Consider the following 7,705-nt stretch of genomic DNA (forward strand, 5'->3'; position numbering starts at 1 on the left):
ATATGTATGTATATAACCATATATACTCTTACATGTGACCTGTTGATTTTACATATTATGTGTGTAAATGTTTTCAGGGCTTACAGTCGGACACTAACAGTATGAAGTAGTGTGTCTTTTAAGAATTTGTTTGACTTTCCTTCTTTTTCCTGTTTTGTTTTGTTTTAAGTGAGAGAGAAAGAACAAGAAGTTGAGCATGTCTGTATTTGCCAGGCATGCTCACAGTCATCTATTGGATGGAACACAGGGCCCCTAATAAAGGAGCTAGANAANNNCCCAAGGAGCTAAATGGGTCTGCAACCCTATAGAAGGAACAACAATATGAACTAACCAGTACCCCTGACCCAGAGCTGGGTCTCTAGCTGCATATGTAGCAGAGGATGGCCTAGACTGCCATCCATGGGAGTAGAGGCCCTTGGTATTGCAAAGATCATATACCCCAGTACCGGGGAAGACCAGTTCCAGGAAGAGGGAGTGGGTGGGTTGGGGAGCAGGGCAGGGGTAGGGTATAGGGGGATTTGGGAATAGCATTTGAAATGTAAATGAAGAAAATATCTAATAAAAAAATTTAAAAGAAAAAAAAAAGAAGTTGAGCACATAGCAAGCTGGAGAGGCTCAAGTTGGAAAAGAAAGGAATATTATCAAAATATGTTATATGAAAAAATATTTTAAATAAAAGTTGCAAATAAAGACTTTAAATAATGACTAGCCTTGTAACAGAAATTTATTTGCTGCAATTTTTAAAAAAAAATTCATGCAGGTTTTAGTCTTTTAAAATAATAAGAATGTCATGATTATCTATGATTTCAGTATTTGAAAATTCTGGACAGATAGCCTTGTATTCTCACATAACCTATCAGGAGTGCTATGGAAACAGTTATTATTTTTAAATGTTTAATTACACTTATTTACTGCAGTTTGTGCGTGGGTGCCTGTGCAATAATGCAGGTGTGGAAGCCAGAGGACAGCTTGCAGGACTCAGTTCTCTCCTACAGTGTGTTCATCAGCCTTACCTGCAAGTGTGCTTTCCTACTGACCCATCTTACTAACCCATGAAGTAATTATTTGTACTGTTAACATTTTACAAAGTACCAAATGCAACAAAGAGTAATCAAATTTCAATATTTTCAGCTGCTATTAAAATGCAAATTTCTTTCTATAATTTAGTTTTTGAAATTCCTTATACTTATATATGGAATTTTATTCACCACTACCTCCTACAAGTATTTCTCTCTTTCAGATTCCTGTCTCAACTGCCAAAATCATTATTTTAGCAAGTTCCCTTCCTACCTTTATGGTTTCTATTTGGGCCTTCTAAACTTAGTGTTTCTTGACCAGCTATGGATGGAAGATTTGGTGTTTGTTTGTTTGTTTGTTTGTTTGTTTTTGGAGCCAAGAAGACTTATCTGTAGCTACCCCACAGAAGAAAATGATACAACCTCTCCAAAAAACATTGATGGGGGCTAGAATACAAATTTATATAGGTGTATTTAAATTCATTATTTTCATATTAAAAGAGGATATTATGGCATTTAATGTAAAATGTATTACAAAGGGACAATTCTGATCACATAGATATACACTGATAAACATAAGAGAATTCTAACATACAAATATGGGATAAATATAAATTAGTGATAACAATGATCATGAAGTTTAATAAATGAAATTTGTACTTACTTTTTAAAGCATTGAGTGTACTTGTTCAAAAGTCTGTTTTCAATGGGAGCATTTTTTACTCATCTATAAATAACAAATCAGCATGAAGAATGTGCCAGAAGAATCAAGCCAATGAGGTAAAGATAAGATTTTGGTGGAGGCTTTATGTGTCACGCTAGAATGTGAAAAATATACTGTAGAAAATGGAAAACACTAAAAGTTTCCAGGAGAATGGAACTAGTTTGACATGGGTTCAATACATATATAGTGTTTCATGTTGATAAGACAGAAGTTAGGGATCTATTTCAAAGCTTAAAAAATATTAGGAGAGCCTGGACTATGTCATACTCAAAATTGCAAATAGTGCTAGGGAGTTTCTAAGTTGCAAGACAGAAAGCAGTTAAGGGGGAAAATAATTTTAAGGGAGGTAGTAATGAAGGAAGAGGGAAGGATCAAGGAGGGTAGGTTTTAAGTAACTGAGACTGTAGCATGTATTGATATGGCAAAGAAAACCTAAGGTGACTGCCATAAAAAGAATCAATCATGAGAATGAAAAGAAGCAATGAATTGGGAGATTCTTATTTTACAGTCATAGTAAATAGAAATTTAACTACATAGTTTTTGTGTATATGTGTGTGTTTATGACATAAATACATAATTTTTTATTATGTGAAATGTTTGGAAGCCAGAAGTTGATGTCAGATATCCTTCTTGATCTTTCTATAATTGATTTTTTTTTTTTTTTTGAGACAGGGTCTCATGGTAAACCTTTAGCTCCTTGATAGGCTACACAGAATACCAACTGAGTTCCAGGGATCTACCTGGTTTTGTTCCCTAATGTAGGGTTTACAAAAGTGTTTCTGAGTATAAACATTTAGAGGAGTTCAAGGATTCAACCCTGATTCTCCTAGCTTCTTCAACTGGCACTTTAACAACAAAGACAGTTACCTTGCCCATAACTTCATATTTGAAGGACATCTTTCATTCCTCTGGCTCAAATGCAGATACTTGTATTCAAAGAATAGCTGAACCAATAAGAGATATTTTAAGGTTACTTAGATAGGGTGAAATCTGAAACATATACAAATAAACTATAAAAGACTCATCCAGTTGTACATAGATATTCTTCTAGGTATTGTTGTTTGTACTTGTTGAATTGTTTAATTGTGCACTTGTCAGACTGCTTAAGTGAATTTAGGTGACAACTTCTTGCAAAATAAAGAAAATAGACTCTGTGCTAGTTTAAGTACTACAAGGCACTGCTTACATGATGCTACATGTGGGCTTTTTATTGTCCTGTTTTTGGCAAACTGCTAAGCAGCTACCTTTCAAATAGTCTGAACAGCAGATGTCAGTTGATTTTTTATGGTTTTGGTTTTGTATTGTCTCACATACATGTTATATATGTGGGACCATGTATTGAGGAGTCTGAGAAAACAATCAAAGATGACTGATATAGTGACATATTTGTGTATACATCTAAAATTATTACTATTATATATACTTTCTGGCATACATACAGTTTAAGTGATGTAGTCTTTAACAATATACCCAAAGATGAATGAATGTTGTATGTTTGCAGTAACAATTCACAAAATAGTAACAGGGTTATGTCCTAAAATGTTAGGATAGCTATGGTTTTATGACTGTCTTGGTTGTTGGATCTAAAGCTATCTAAGTGCACAACTGATGCCCACTAATAATAGTATACCATCAAACAAAATAGCTATACTTATAATTTTTTGCTCAAGAGGTACTATTTTATATTCTCTACTATTTCAGTGCTTTCTTCTGAGTTTTTCATAAATCACTTTTAATGTTATTAGACCACTTTCTTTTCATTTTGTTTAGCAACCAAATCATTATAATAATATTGAAATACTTATTTTATTAGCATCTACTGTGAAATGTTTTCACTTATATTAGCAATTTTGACAATGAATTCAAAACATGTTTAAGGAATCCCTGTTGGAAGCAATATTTAAAATAATCAGAATGGATATTACACTAGATTATATCCAAAAGGACTAGCAAGCACTTTGTTCTGATCAAAGATTTTATTGTATTTATAATTAATAATTTGCATAATTATACTACCAATAATATAATTGTATTGTTTAGTAATAATTCTTATTATTCATCACTAGTTTCACACAAATCATAATAATGGACCATGCATTTTTAAAAAATAATATCTACTACCACTGGTTTTATTCTTATCATGCCTACAATTACTTTTGATCTTTTTTCCAGTTCTTCCATATCTTTCCAACCTTCAAGCTTTAAACTTCACCAACACTAATTCATAAATCTTCATAGATTCCTTATAATGCCCCAAGGGCTTAATATTAATATCTAATTATTTCACTTTCCCAAGTGTACTTCTACCTGAAAATTATTTACATAACATTTCCACTGGTGAATTCAAAAGAGGTTGCAGCTGTCATGCATTTAAATTGGATCCATTTCTTAATGTTCCTTTCTTTCCCCTCTCTATGTTTTGTAGTCTTACAGATGTAGGAGAGATTCTTTCAAAGAAAGAAAACAGAAATTGCACAGACCATTAACAGAAAGCCTTTAACAGCATCCTAGGAAGGACAAGATGAATATGTCTATGTTAATATGTTAGCACTGACCTAACAAACTGCATCATAATAGGTAAGAAACTGATTTTTCTTGGCCTTTGTGCCATTTCTATGACTTTGGTTTTATTCTTACTTGAGATGTAGTCACTGGAGAACTTCAGATATAGGACTGACAGATCTAATTTGTTTCAGGAAAGTTTTGGTTATTCTCTTAATACAGAAGATAAGAGTTAAATAGAGAAATTAAACAGTGAATGAATGAACACACACCACAGCTCACAGATGGAGGTGTTTATAGAGGCAGTAATGATTGAGGACAGAAAAGTCTTCTAAAGTAGACACTTGAGGCTTGGGAACAAATTTCACAGATTCTTTTTGTTTAGATGACATTCTTCTGTGTAATATTCTATTCAAATTAGTAGGTAGATAGGGCTTATAAGAAATAACTTTAAACTAGAGGTATTTCTGTTATGTTGGAATGCGGCATGGAATAATTGCGTGCATGCTTTTGAGTCCAGAATCAGAATATAAGACAGGAAAAAGCCAAGGCTTAGTACACACATCCTGCTAGGTCAGGAGAAAATGTTCTTTCTGTATTTTAAATCCATAAATAAACTGAGAGGCAAAGGTCAATTGAGTGCAAATGGTGATACAGGTCATGGATGAAAGAAGAGGTCATATCACAAGTAGACATGTGATTTGTTAAAAAAAAAAGGCACAAACTCTACTGAACCATATTTACAAGACAATCAGGGGTGAAAAAAATATCATAATCATGGGAATATATTCATTAAAGACTTATTTTATAAATACTCCTAAGACTAAGACTCAGGAAAGAGACATATTGAAATGAAGATGCATCCTAAAGTAGAAATGCAATGAGATTGCTCAACGACCCATAGGTCAGTGGATGAAAGCTCAAACTAGGGCTGTTTGAATAGAAAGAGGTGGACACAGTAAAGGTGGATTAAGTCTGTAGAAATGACAATATGTAGGGATTTTATGTGTCTGATAAGCAAGGAAACGAAATAAGTAGAGGAGTTGAGTTTTTCTTTTTATTTGACTATTTGGGAGATGAGCAACCAATTTCTCAAGTAAAGAACAAAAGACAATGTATGACTGTAAAGGAAACAGAATGAGTAAGGTTTTACTGTAGTATCCGAAGTTACTGAAGTGTGAATATTGCTAGACAGGTAAGAAATAATCTGTAGGAGAGAAGGAAACATATAGATGTGCAGTGTTCGATGCAGATGAGTTCACATCAAGAGTGAGTATACAGAAAAATATTGAGGAAGCTAAGAAATAGCCAGTTGGGTTGAAGATGCTAAGAAATATCCAGATGTAGGTAGAAGTATTAGTAAATAAAAGGCAGATGACAGAATGGCTGAGGGTTGTAACAATGGAGACAGCAAATTTTGGCATGTTTCTACAAATTTGGTGTCTAACTAATATTGCATGGTATATGTGATATTATATATATATATATATATATATATATATATATATATATATATATATATATATATATATGAAAACTTAAAAGTATTGGTAAGAACAATCAAGATAATCCTGTTTGAACAAACATGCTTGAAAATTCAGTGGCTTAACCAAGTTGGCTAAAATGAGAAACTTAAGTGCAGCTTCCTGGTTAACAAATTTTCATCTTTAAGCCACGATTCAGTAATGATATTCACAATGTTCACAAAAGGATGGGCTAAGCACAGCAAGAGTCCACTTTCATTCCTAAAACAGGCTGTCAAGGTGCTCAATACAGTACAGTTATTTTATATGGTACATTATCTTACAGAAATCATCAGAGTGTTGTTACATGGATTGAAAGTCCTTGGAAGCCTTCCTGGTGAAAGTAAAATTTAGCCAGTGCATAGCTTGCCATTCACCCAGCAGCAAGGACTAGATGGTGGATAGTTGAGTCAGTCAAATGACTTCATCAGATTCCTGCTTACTCACTCAGTAATAATTAGTATTTGGGAACTGCTGCCTGTGTTTAACTATGAGATGACAAGAAGATACACCATTTTTAAAAATAATATTATTCCTTTAAAAATTGCTTTTGTGATAGTAGTAAATTATGTGTGCAGAATCCTGTCACTAGGTTTCTGGATGTGTCAGAGAAACTTCAGGTATTTTCAGAATGCTGGGGAACAGATACACACATCTCTGCCTTGCACCTAAAGTTAGATGTCACTGCTAATGTGCATGGAGCATCATGGTGAGCTTCCACAGAGTGTACACGACACTCCAATACTGGAACCCCTGGCCCTTTCAGAAACAATGAATATCAAGAACATTTGGGTACCTAGGTGATTTCAAGCCAACTGACTAAGAAGGAAATAAACGGTCAACTCAGTTTTACATGACATTTGTGCTAGTGTTGTACAGAGGCTGTCTTCAGATAAAAGTTGGCTTCTATTTCTAGGCAATACAACTCATTTGAATTTCTGAGTTTTCTGTTGATTCAGAATCTGGAAACTCATGTATATACGTGTATACATACACTTTATACATGATGCACATATTTTATTCTTTTTTTACCTTCTTAATGAAAATATTTTTAACAAATAATATATTCTGAATACAGATTCCCTGTTCTCAATTCCTTTCAGGTTTTCTATAATTCCCTTATCATCTGAATCCACTAAACAGGAAAGCATAATATATGTACAAAGGATCATATCTGTCTTTCTATGTTTGGGTTACCTCACTCATAAAGTTTTCAAGTTCCATCCATTTACCTGTGAATTTCAAGATTGCATTTTTATTAATGGCTGAGTAATACTCTATTCTGTAAATGTGCCACTATTTTTTAATCCATCCTCATATTGACATACATGTATGCTGGTTCCATTTTCTAGCTGTTACACATAGAACAGTAATAGACATGTTCAAACAAAATGCCTGTGCAATAGGATGAAGCATCCTTTTGGCATGTGCCTATAAGTTATATAGCTAGATCTTGAGGTAGATTGCCATCTTCCAGAGAAACTATCACACCGACTTCCGCAGCAACTATATGTTGCACTCTCACCAGTCTTGATTTTCTTTACTCCATATCCTTGACAGAATGAGCTGTCATTTATTTTATTCATCATGGCTGATCTAACAGGTATAAGATGAAATCTCAAAGTAGTTTTGATTCTCTTTTCCATGATGGTTAAGGATATAGAATATTTTTTAGTGTTTCTCTGCCACTTGACTTTTCTCTTTGGATAATTTTGTTTAGATATGTACTTTTTTTTGTATGTTTTCACATTAACTTTTGATTTTAATATTTTAATTACATATTTTCCTCATTTACATTTCCAATGCTATCCCAAAAGTTTCCCATACCCTCCCCCCCAACCCCTCTACCCACCCACTCCCACTTTTTGGCCCTGGCGTTCCCCTGTACTGGGGCATATAAAGTTTGCAAGTCCAATGGGCCTCTCTTTCCAGTGATGGCC

The sequence above is a fragment of the Mus caroli genome, chromosome 5, assembly GCF_900094665.2.
Source record: "Mus caroli chromosome 5, CAROLI_EIJ_v1.1, whole genome shotgun sequence".
NCBI classification, from domain to species: Eukaryota; Metazoa; Chordata; class Mammalia; order Rodentia; family Muridae; genus Mus; species Mus caroli.